Source organism: Oxyura jamaicensis, chromosome 5, assembly GCF_011077185.1.
Source record: "Oxyura jamaicensis isolate SHBP4307 breed ruddy duck chromosome 5, BPBGC_Ojam_1.0, whole genome shotgun sequence".
In the NCBI taxonomy this organism is placed as follows: domain Eukaryota; kingdom Metazoa; phylum Chordata; class Aves; order Anseriformes; family Anatidae; genus Oxyura; species Oxyura jamaicensis.
Genome location: NC_048897.1, coordinates 52479396 through 52491893, shown reverse-complemented (window position 1 = coordinate 52491893; position 12498 = coordinate 52479396). Strand labels below are relative to the sequence as shown.

Here is a 12498-nt window from a genome sequence, read left to right as displayed (position 1 = left end):
AAAAAAAAAAAAAAAAAAAAAAAAAAAAAAAAAAAAACAGAAACATTGCTCTTCTTTGCCTAAAAAAAATAAACATGGCTGTTTTGCATAGCAGGGTGGGCACTAATTTGCTGCAATTTGCTTTCAAGCCAAATCACAGAGGACCACAGAAGGGAGAAATACAGATGTTCAAGAAGAGGTTGTTCATTACCCAGGAGATGCAGAGATGTGCTCCAAATCTGGTGTTAAATGTGTATTGTGCTTTACCCTGAAGCCCACAGACTGTCTGGTTCCTCATGTACCCATACGAGGCACCATGAGCATTGTCATCCTACAGGACAAGCTTGACAATGGTGACCTTAAATAATCAACTGCCTATGAAGACAACAAAACACCCTCCAAATGAGCAGGGCCATGACTCCATGGCCTCTTTTAGATGGACAATGCTTAAATACTGAGGGATCAAAAGCGTGGCAGGCCCCATGCACACAACATCCTGCAACCCTAAGGCTGAGGATTTGCCAGCTGGCACTTCCAAGAAGAAACGAGGGACAGAGGAGGTTGAGGTCCCCACTCCTTACTTGTCTGTCCCTGAACCTCCCTGAACTTCCATCCCTTGCTCCCCTGCTCCTTTGTTCTGCCGCTGCTGTTGATAAGCTTTAACCAGCTCAGGGTTTTCTGTCCTGCACTTGCACCTTGCCCAAGCCCAGATGTCCCAGTTTCAGGTACGACAGCGGGCTATAACCAGACTGCTGGGGCTTTCCCAAGCAGTAATCACACCGCTGGGCAAGAAAAGGGTGTCCTCCTGGGGGAGGAATGAGTTCAACCCACCTGAATCTAGAGAGAACAAAAGCCAGCCTAACCAGCTTGCTGCAAAAGTTATTCTTCGACGAGCAAAGGACAAGGATTTCTCTTGGAGACTTTGCTGGTGTGAGCTGGGCTATCTCTACCTCCTGCCCCAAAGGTCAGTAACTGGATCATTGACCCCAGAAACAGCACGAAAGCAGAGGTATAACTGAGCCTAACACTCTTTCACAGGGATTAACAAAGCTGTCCATGACCTTGAAAGGGAGTTCAAGGGAGTTTCCTTTTTGGGTCTGGAAAATGGAAAATTGTACATCACTAATGGCAGAAAAAATAGATTTCCCTACACTTATCCAATAATTAACCAAGCAGTTCTCTCCTTGTGCTGGTGGACCTGTGGCAACATCCAGGAGCCATGGGCCTACCACTGAAGTGCTGTGGCAACTGTACAAAAGCCTTCATTGCCCTAGAGAGGGAAGGAAGCTCCCAGATTGTCTTTGGACACAATCCTAAGTACCCCCATGAAGGCCACATTTGGGTTATTTCTAGGGTTTGTTTGAGGCATTGAATCATCTGGCTTCTTCAGAGATGCCCAATCCACTGCTCTCATGGCTGGTCATTGAAATGATCAAGCCTTTTTTAGTGCATTTCTATGTGGCACTTTTCTACATATTTTTAGCTTTCCCTTTCACAGAGAGTTTTCTTCCATGGAACTGAAATATTTCATATCAGATAATGATTTTTTTTTTTTTCTTGAAGAAAAGTGAAGAGAATGAATTAATCCACAACAGCATTGATGAGGGGAAGAAAAGTTAATTGAAAAATATAATGAAAATACAGAGCTCGTTCCATCTTGTGTAGGCAACGGAAACATTGATATTGACAAAGAAAAATTAAAATTTGCTACAGAGTTCAAACACACTGTTAATATATGTATGATGATAATGCATAGAATCTTTGGTAAGGAGCCTTAAGGCACTCACACAATGCTTATGCAAATGTTATGGAAAACTACAATATTAAATGCTAAACGTTCTATTTTATTTTTTATTTTTTAAAGCAAACCGAGTCTGGTAAACACTTTGGCTCAAGTTCCACAAAAAATTAGGGCTGTTTCCATGCTATCAGGAGATACAAGCTGCGCTGAAAGTGGAAGCCTACTAGGAAAGAAGAGCTTTTTACTGGTGGAGACTCGTCGTCCCATGTCCCACATAACCCAGCTTCCTGTGGTCAGTGCGGCCGTACCTGAAGGTGTTTCTGTTTGCAGTAAGATGAACACAGACCCTTAGGCCACTATTCAGTAACACAATTCAGCAAAGCCTTTCGACTGCCTTAAAATATCAAAGGCTCAGATGAGAAGGTGGTAAAGAAATAACTCCTCCCAGGCCAGCCTCTCAGGCATGCTCTTGGCCAGGGCTAAGGAAAGTAAAGACCAGAATAAAAGACCTCTGCCAAACTCACCCAGAAGCTCTCTGCATTTGGTTTGCTTGTGCAGGTACATGTGCACTGAAGGGCTGTGTTTGGTGCTCAGATCTGGGTTCATTCAGTCTCATTAGGCTGTTCATTGAGATGCCAAAGAACATGATTTATCTTTCTATTTTCTTCTGTGGTCCAGGGAGAGGAGTAAGGATAGCTGGACTGACAGGCTGAATAGACTTCTGACCCTCCATTCACTATGCTGGTAGATACAACTCAGGGGACTAAGACTTAATGTTTAATGCTAGGTCACATCAACAGGGATCTTCACATATGAAGCTGTTTTGTATTCAGAAATATCCCAGCCTCCAGTGGGCACACTGGTAGCTTTGTTCTAACAGGCAAAAGCAGTGAATGTCAACTTCAGGAGAAGATGGAATAAAGTGCAGGCAGAAGCTTCAGAGATGCTGCAGAGTGAGTCCCAAGGTGAAGCACCTGCTGTCCCCATGGCGAGCAGGAGGACCACACATGCACTGTGCTGACTTCACACCCTGAGCTGTGCAGAAGGTCGGAGCCAGGCCAGCAAACACCTAGCAGCAGCAAGCCCCTGGGGCTGTGCTGCAGACATAAGCCACATTTCCCACCAAGTTTAGTCCTGCAACAACAGTTTTTCCTTTTCCTTTCTAAATTGGCTTTGAAGCACTCCTTTAATTTTCAATATAAAGCATCATCATCACTGGCTGTGACATGCAAGGAGATAAAAGCAATAAGCCTTTCTCCACACAACCTCTCTCATTGACTCCTATGATATCTGAGTTGGATATTTTGTAACCCTGCCCAATTAATTTTGTGCTCAGTGGCTCTTTCTGAACACAACGTCTTAAAAAAAAAAAGAAAAAAAGATCGGCTAAGAAATTCATTAACTTTACAATGTGGTTGGACTTCCTCCAGCCAAATTATTACATTTCTATAGTGCTAAAAATAAAGAAAAGCACTGTATAATTGAAACAACCCCCACGCACACGGCAAGATTTATCTCTAAGACTCTGTATGGAAACCAAACCCTGGTTAATCTCCACCATGCAACACAGTTTCATATGATTAGTACATAATACAAAATGTTACACATTTTCAAATAGATTCCCTGCAGGTAATAAATTACATGTCACAACTGCATGTTTGACAGTAGACACTGTTACACATTTAATCAGCGAATGCAAAATGACAGTTTTTAAGCTGTAGCACAACTGCAGTATTTTGACGCTGCTTTGGCCACTGATTTCTCTCCAGTCTGTCTGTGCCTTTTGCCTATGAGCTACAAAACACATAAGAGAAGAGCTTCTATTTACAGCATTCGTACTCCATTTGTTATCTCTGCAAAAATCTTCCCTTTCCCTCGACTGCTCTCATGTCAGATGGCATAGCATGCAATTATGCCCTGTGTGGTAGACTAATTCCCTCTCCTGACAGAGCCCTTCACAACCAGAACCTCGCATGTCTGGAGTGCCACTGCAGCATAGCCGACACCTTTCCAATCTCTTCAGCCCAAGCATAAAATCATAGGATTTCTGGCTCAGATTTCCAAAGGAGTTGAAGGGATCTCACACCCTGTTAAAAAGAAATGCTACATGAATGTTTGCTCCCTCAGGATTTTTTTTTCCCATCCTTTGTGGAAATGTACCTCTGTATCCATTAGGATGTTTGCTCTGCCACACAGCATATCAGGGATGCCTTTTCACTTGAACGGATAGTTAGTGTAATGACAGATTGCACTCTATCAAAAGGATCCATTGTAAAGAGATATAACATGAAAGAAAAGTCATTTTCTCTGGGCTGCTATTCTTTTTGCCAGCCAGGTCGGTGAAAATTGACAAAATCAGCCCAATGTATGGATGAAGTGCTCATTTTTGACCCCAGCCAAATACTATCCAATATAAACAGAACTATCTGCTTTGCATCTGTGACTTTCCTGCTTCATCACTTCCAGCTCGACTGTGGCATGAACACAGTGAACCTGTAACTGATTGGTATTTTTCCTGTTCTAACTGTATTTTCAAAAGAAGGTCTTTTTTATCTAATGCTCTACATCATTGATACTTCATTAATCCCTGCATTTTCCCCCGTTAACTACTCGCAATTTATATTAAAAATGATTTACGACTTTTTTATTCATTGAGATCATCTCTCTCTGAATCTTACATGTTTTATCACTGTTTTCTCATCTTTTCTTAGCTGTAATGGTTTCTAGCTTTCATTATTCTTTTTCTTGACCATGGAGAATTTAGTTGCTAACTATTTCCAGGTTTTGTTAATGTTTCCCACTTCAGGCTCCTTTTCTCAGCAACTTGTGTTGACTATTGCCATAAGCTCTGGGGAAACCACTCTCCAACAGTTCTGAGCGTACAGGTTGCTGCTCAGTGCCACATTCTGTTTGCACAAAGCAAATGCAGCAAGACCACAGCTATCAGTTCCCACATGCAAACTTACTTTCAAGTCAGTGATAGACTTTTTCAACCTCATCAACCCCCATGTATTTCCAGCCTAGATTTACCCAGCTCAGTAGGGAATTACAATTATTTTTTTAAAATACATTTTATTTTCCATGTGGAATGAAGCAAGGTGTTCCATGTCAGATAATCTACATGCCAGCCATGCTTTTTTGTAATCTGTTTTAGAAAAATGCTTAGGAAGTCCTCCTTTGCTACTGCAATAAACAAAAATGCTAGGCAAACCAATTAGATATACCTGTTAGAGCCTTAGTCCCTAAACTCCAGCATGCTGAGATTATGAATGATCTGTAACAATGATGTTCCTGGATATCCAACCCAGAAAGCCTTCGTCTTGGTATGTAAGAAGCCTGGTGTGCTATAAAATCTCTCCCTTTCAATATTCACCTCTCTCCTTGCTTATCTACAGTATCCTTTCATCTAGCTAAAGGGTGGGCAGAAAGCATGAAGTTCTAAGGTATTGGTGCCATTTTGTGCTTCCTTTCTGCATTTAGAAGGCCTTGCAGGTCTGTAGATTTGTGCTGGAATGATTACAGCTAGTCCAGTCTGACTCGTCACCAAATGCATTTCTTATGCTCAAGATCTTTTCTATTTTTCAGTGATGCCACTTCATCCAGGAAGAAACTGTTTGTCCTTTTGTCTTAACCCCACTGGGGAACATCCCACTTGTTCACCACAAAAAGCCCTCAGAGAAGAGCATTTTCCCGAAGCAATTTTTGTTGTTTTTCTGAGCTCATCCGCGTTCAGCTGAGCAACAGCCTTCAATTGCTTTTTCGGCAGGACGTTTTGTCTAGTTGCTCCTTCATTATGCTGCTTTCATTGATCTAGCTCAGCATAAAAAAGCCAATTGGATCATTCACCTTATCCTTGTTGTTCTGCTAATTCCGGTGGTCTGCATTTTGCTGTCCTTATTTCTCAATGTCACCGGCCTTTAGATCTTCCCCTGTGAGATCTGGAGCCACAGTAAACGATCCAGGAGTGTTTGGTGACATTTCACAAGTAGTCACTTATTCCTCAAGACTTTGGAACCTAATTTGCTACAGAAGTAGGAGACATCCAGAGATAATGAAACCAACAAACAGATGAACAAAAGCCAAACTGGAAGAAGTCTCCAGATTTCCTCTGTGATCATTTCTCCTGTTAGCTGTTTGCTGTTACTGCCCAAATGACCTCTGCTCAGCCGGGCTCAGTGCTGCCCTTCCCTGCCTCTTCATTAAAGGTTATCCAAAACACACACAGATCAAGTTCGAATGCGGCACACACCTGGAACAAAGTATTCAAGAATAAAGGCCACTTTCCAAAGAGCAATGATAAGAGCCCCAAACAGCTTACTCAGTCACCTCAAAGGCTCAAGGTCAGCAGCCTGTACCTGAGAGCAAAGCCTGGAAGTGGTCAGTCGCCACAGCTCTGCTGCCTGCTCTGATGTCTTGTGCAGTGTGCCTCTCCCAGCCCTCTCTCAGCATCGCTCCTAACTTAGTGTCTGCCTGTTGTGAAACACCTTTCATTAGGTCTCATTAAGTTCCTGTTTGCTTTCGTTTTTTGCTGCTGTGTTGAAAATAAGTAGCAAAACAAGGACTGGTTTGTGTGCAGACTAGACAACAAATTAAATATTGGTCAAAGCGCGATCTGGAAAAGGAAGCTGTGAGAAGCACTATAAGGAGGGAAAGTTGAGCATTCGTTGAAAAGTTGAATACCATTGGAGAGGGAGCTTTAGTACTGTAGAAGGCTGGACTTCTAGAAACCGCTACCTCTGGTTACCCAGAAATGCCGTCAGCTGCCTATATGTCCACACAGAATAGAGGACTTTCCCTGCCATAAAATCCTGCCAAATCTTTAAGTCCTTAACACATGATCCTCCATTCACAACACATTCATGTACAATCCAAGGGAACAAATTTTCACTGTAGTTCCTTATTACATGTTGAAGTAGAAGTTATGACAAAATGAGAAAGGTGCATGTGATACTATATCTATTAGCATCTGTAAATAAACTATGAAAACAGCGTGAGAATTGAAAAGTGATCTTGCAACAAATTTTTCAATACAAAAAATAACATCCAGATGGCCAGGACTGCAGCAAGTTCCCTTGGCTATTAGAGGAGGCTGGAGTGGAAAACTAAAATGATGCTGATGGAGGATGGACAAGTGCTGAAAGAGGGAAAAAAAACGGGGAATTTTGAAGGAAATGCTTCTGGGGATTCTGAAAACAGCTCAGGAGAGACAGTTTGTACTGCAACCCAACAGCCTGGCAGCAACAGCCAGCCCACCTCTTTGAACACAAGGGAAACCACAGTCTGCTGAGAGCTGGTTATTAGACTTGCTGTTTCCAAATGACTCAGCTAAGCAATGCGTGTCAGAGACCTGCCTTCCAAGTGAAAAGTGATGTTTAACACGCAAATATTTTCAATGAGTTTGTTTCATTTGATTTGACTACACCATTATTCTGAGGAATTTTAAGCATTTACAAAGTTGATGATTCACACAAAGAATGAGAAATGTCTACACCATGACAAATACTTTCAAAAACACAAGATCTCAAATATACTCCAGTACCTTTATGTAATCCCATAGACTAAGGAATCCATTCCAAAAATGGTCAGTCAAAGGGTTCCCATCAGTTCTGGTTCTGCACAAATTTAGTTAAAATGTCCAGAGCTGTGAATAGCAACAGACTAAACCCAAGTTTGGTGCATGGATAAAAGAGAAAAAAAGCAATACTGTTATAAAAATTCAGATGATGCTCTGATCTAATGGAATAGTTCCAAGTAGCTGGTGGTAGTTTGGTCAGTACTCAAGCCAGCTTGGCAATCCGCATCATGTGGACAGAAACTGGTGGTAAATTTAGGAGGAATCTTGAGCATCTGCAATTTACACATTAATTTGACATCGCCTGTTAATGAAATATGACAGAGCTGTAATGGCAGCTGAAGTCATAACAAATTCTTAAGATGATACAATTTACAGGGAGGAAAGACAACTCAGTTCCAGCCAAGGTGAATGCCATCAGAAGATATGTCATGGATGCATCTTCCAGAAGCATCACTCTCTCCAGCTAAGGGACGTTATTCGAAGCCATAGGGTGCAAAGGCTGATAAACATTCCAGAACATTAAAAACACCATGTTCAGACTTCTTACTGAGGGAACATTGTCTGCATGAACAGAGAGCTAATTGGCTCACTTTTTGGCTGAGACGGATGTAGGATTTCCAAGGTTTTAGTTGCATGGCTTGTAAGTCCAGAGCCGTGCTGCCCAGCACAGATGTGGTTAGAAAGGACTTTTCAGTAACCCCTCCATTTAACACACACAATTCTGTAAGGACATCTGTTCCTTCAAATAGGTAAAAAACAGCCCCTATTTTCTAAGCACAAATATAGACGTATGCATCAAGGAACAGGCAAGAAAAGGGTTTAAATCACAGACCTCAGAATGTTTAAGGCCAGAAGGGACATCTGGGCGCCTCTGGCCCAACGTCAGCCCCAACAGGGTCACCCCAAGCAGGGTGCCCAGCACCACGTCCAGGAGGCTGCTGGAGATCTCTCATCAGCTGTCCTTTCAACTGCTTTCACCTATTCTGACAGACATAATATTTTTGTTCCCCTAAGATAGGGCTTGAACACCCATTGCATGAGACAGAGAAAGAAATTGGCTCAACATCTTCTTTCCCTGGAACCTCACTAGAAAAAGAGAAGAGGTTACTCCACTTTTCTGTCCTGCTCCTCCAGCTTGGTCTCCATTTGAGCCATGCTCCTCAGAAAATCTTTCTGTTGAGGCTGGCATTTATCAGATTAAGTTAAGAAAATGTTGGGGGGAAAGAAAAACACAACTTTAGTGTTTTCTCTCAATTTCTCAGCAGCTTTTGGCATTTATGAGGGGAGCAGAAGTTGGGAGTTTGGTCTTTTGTATTTGAAGGATACATTCTTTACAGAACAAAGACAGAGCTCGCAGTGCCATTAAGAGACTGAATACAGACCATTTTCTGAATAAAAATTTAAAACAGAGAGAGTTCAGCAGTAAATCACTAATAGACACATAGTCAAAATCCAGCACTTTGTAGTACTGCGGGGGGGTTTGTTTGTTTTGATTTGTTTTTGGTTTTGCTTTTGTTTTGTTTTTCCCTTGCAAATGATTTGCCCAGCTCTATTTTAAAATCAGATCTGTCAGGAGCTCCCTGGGGTATTGCTGTTTCTTTGGGTTTGCATTGGGAAATATCAACATGTGGAAAAAACTTCAATATACTGCTTATTATACACAGCCCCTGAGTATAATGAGCAAACAGCTTCTGCAATGCTGGGCTGCTATTCAGGCAAGCTACCTGCAAACTGGCAAGCTATTTGTTAGACTGTCAAAAGACAAAGATGTCAAGCTGATCAAAGCCCCTCTGTTAAGCTTTAAAATATCTGTTATTCTAAGCAATCAGAAAAATCCTGGGAATTAGTGTGTAATTTGGCAAAAAGACCCATATAAGCTAGGCTGCCCCCAAACTTAAATCAAATGTGTACTTGGAAATATTCTGCTTCTTGCAAAAAAATAAGAGAGACTAGCAAAGAGAGACTAAAAATAAACCAGCACTGAGGGCCAGTGTGATGCAGAATCATTTTATTGCAACACACCAAACTATTTAGCCGGATAAATATGCTTAATTAGTTTTGCCAGAGTTGGGGAGAAAACAACAGCTTTGTGGCCTACTTATTTTCTGAAAGGCTTATTGCAGCCGTATTTTATTTTGTAGAAATTTTCTATTTTATGTGCATTTTAGGTCTGATTCTCGAGAGGGAGGCTTCAATGCATTAATTTCCATGCATGCTATGAGAATATCACCAGCCATGTGTCTTGCACACAATTTCTAAATGTATCAAAAGACAGAAATATTTCACACAAAACAATTAGATTTTTATAGCAGTTTCTGATTTTACTTATACTGAGGTGGAAGCAAAGGTTTTGGAGATTTTTTGCGTTCAACCATTGGCATCACAAGTTTGCCCAAAGGAAGCTGTGGTAATCATTGAAGTCTTTCACTTTACCAATATGCCCTGTGATGTGATATCATTTTTTTACCATCACTTAAAAACATCAGTGATGCAGCATCAGTGGACACTGAATCAGATCCAAAAAGATCATCTGTAAGCATTGAAAATGGCTTCAAGACTTTTAGACATTATCCCAAGACATGGAATGCAGAAAGAATCAAAGCAGAGCTGCTGCTGTGCCACAGGTCAAGACTGACCTTTGCAGAGCTGCACAGAGAGAACAAGAATGGCAATGCACACAGAGGCAAGCTGGTAGGTTCCGTGTGGAGAAAAGAAAAGTGAGAGGCTTGACTGCACAGACTCCCCGTGCTGTCATAGGCTATGCTCTAATAAAATCCAAGTGCTTATGCAAAAGTTGATTTTTAACCATCCTTTTTAAAGTTCATTCTAAATAGGCTGCTCCTAAGAATAGGACCTAAGCATTATTGGACCAGGAAAAAAAATAAGTAAAGTGAAAGGACAAAACAGAAAGTGGGGAACAGAAGGAGAGATGAGTACCAACCATGAAACATCACCAGGGCACAGTTAAGACTCAGCAGGGAAGTAATGCCTCAGTCTGGCCATTCAGAGCTTGGGCAGGTACAGGACATCCTCAGGACCTCTTCCTTGAAGCTCCTTGGGTCATTCAGTTCTGTTATTGCACCATCACACGTAGCAGAGCCCTCACTCTTCCTCCCCAGCTTTCTCCTCCATGGGTTGTCACCCCAACTACTATGTAATTACAGCTGCCTTGTAATTATTGTTGCCAAGTGAGGTATCATGTCAATCATCACTAACAACATGACGCAAACAAGGAGGGAAGATGCTCTAAGCACATTCCTACTGGAATTGTAGGCCTGATTTTTGTCTCTCCCTCTCACAGCACCAGGAATTGCTCCAGAGAACAATGAAAGCATGAAAATAGGTGGTTCAAGTCAACCTTGACTCATATAGGCTGAAAGAAGAAGGAAGATCTGACAGGTACTGAAGGGTTTCTGGGCGTTTCTCCTGCTAGAGAGAAGGAAAGAAGACTTCTATACAATGAAGATGAACCACATCCAGCAACTGGGGATCTCCCTTCAGATCCAGTGATTTTAGGACATAATTGAAGGTCAGGATCTAGTACCATGCCATTGGCAGTCAGAAAGGTGAGCACTAACGTGCACTGCACTATGTATCTGTCAACTACTCCTCAACTAATGCTAAACCCCAGATAAATTCAGGGACGAGGGAGCAGGACTGCACAGACACACACACACACAAAGGAGAAATGGTATCATAGAATCATAGAATATCCTGAGTTGGAAGGGACCCTTAAGGATCATCAAGTCCAACTCTTGACACCGCACAGGTCTACCCAAAAGTTCAGACCATGTGACTAAGTGCACAGTCCAATCTCTTCTTAAATTCAGACAGGCTCGGTGCAGTGACAACTTCCCTGGGGAGCCTGTTCCAGTGTGCAACCACCCTCTCTGTGAAGAACCCCCTCCTGATGTCAAGCCTAAATTTCCCCTGCCTCAGCTTAACCCCGTTCCCGCGGGTCCTGTCACTGGTGTTAATGGAGAAAAGGTCTCCTGTCTCTCGACACCCCCTTACAAGGAAGTTGTAGACTGTGATGAGGTCTCCTCTCAGCCTCCTCTTCTCCAGGCTGAACAGGCCCAGTGACCTCAGCCGTTCTTCGTACGTCTTCCCCTCCAGGCCTTTCACCATCTTCGTAGCCCTCCTCTGGACACTCTCCAACAGTTTCATGTCCTTTTTATACTGTGGTGCCCAGAACTGCACACAGTACTCGAGGTGAGGCCGCACCAGCACAGAGTAGAGCGGGACAATCACCTCCCTTGACCTACTAGCGATGCCGTGCTTGATGCACCCCAGGATACGGTTGGCCCTCCTGGCTGCCAGGGCACACTGCTGGCTCATATTCAACTTGCTGTCTACCACGACCCCCAGATCCCTCTCTTCTAGGCTGCTCTCCAGCGTCTCATCGCCCAGTCTGTACATGCAGCCAGGGTTTCCCTGTCCCAGGTGCAGGACCCAGCACTTGCTCTTATTGAACTTCATGCGGTTGGTGATCGCCCAGGTACAAAAAGAGTAGTAGATTTACCTCTCATGAAGAGTTTTCTGGTACTGATTTTACCAGGACAGACACGGAGACATGGCAAAAGAGATGAGACCTTGGCAATCTTCCACTCCTTGCAGTGCAGCATGCAACCAGCCAGCACGTGCTTCACTCCTATCAGGTCCAGGACAATCCCTCAATGGTTTTCACCATTTTCATTTCTATCATTTCATCTTTACCTCCAGCTGATAAACATTAGCTGAGGGTGTTCCTTAGTTTATTTTCTCTGCACTGCTCTAAGCATGATGCTGAATCCAGTTCTAAACAAGCACTGGGCTCTTGCAAAGCAAAATAAGCAGCCAGGCCTTGAAGTTTAAATATTCAGGAGGTATGAAGCTTTCAGAAGTTCATTTCCTTAAACCAGCTGCACCTGTTTTTCTTACTCGTCTTTAATCCGACTAAGTGGCTATACACGTGCAGCAATTACGTCCAGCTCTCAGGACTCTCCAATTTGCTTTGAGTATAGCCTGGGCAGGCAGTTATCCAGACTACATCAGTCAAAGTAATGACAGCAAAAAAGATTAAAACAGAAAGTGTGAGGAGGAGGGTGACATTCCAGAAGATGATAATTGAAGAACTATGAGAATGTTCATTAAGTTTGACAATTTCAAGCTAAAAGGCTTCTGCCCTGGCAAGTATTTTATCTCCCACTTAACCCTTCACACC

The 12498-nt window shown here is 42.7% G+C and overlaps 1 long non-coding RNA gene across 2 annotated transcripts in view; it reads right to left on the bottom strand.

The window, feature by feature from the left end:
* The window catches only part of LOC118168428, a 15766-nt gene extending 3921 nt beyond the window's left edge, over positions 1-11845 (bottom strand). Inside the window, exons 1-2 of one of the 2 annotated variants that reach the window (XR_004751554.1) lie at positions 11818-11845; positions 2245-2387 (exon numbers count right to left, since the gene is read on the bottom strand). This is a non-coding gene — a long non-coding RNA (uncharacterized LOC118168428). Of the gene's footprint in view, positions 1-2244; positions 2388-2834; positions 2856-11817 lie in introns of those variants that run through there. The other variant, XR_004751555.1, reaches the window with a different exon arrangement.
* Between the last annotated feature and the right edge of the window lie 653 nt (positions 11846-12498).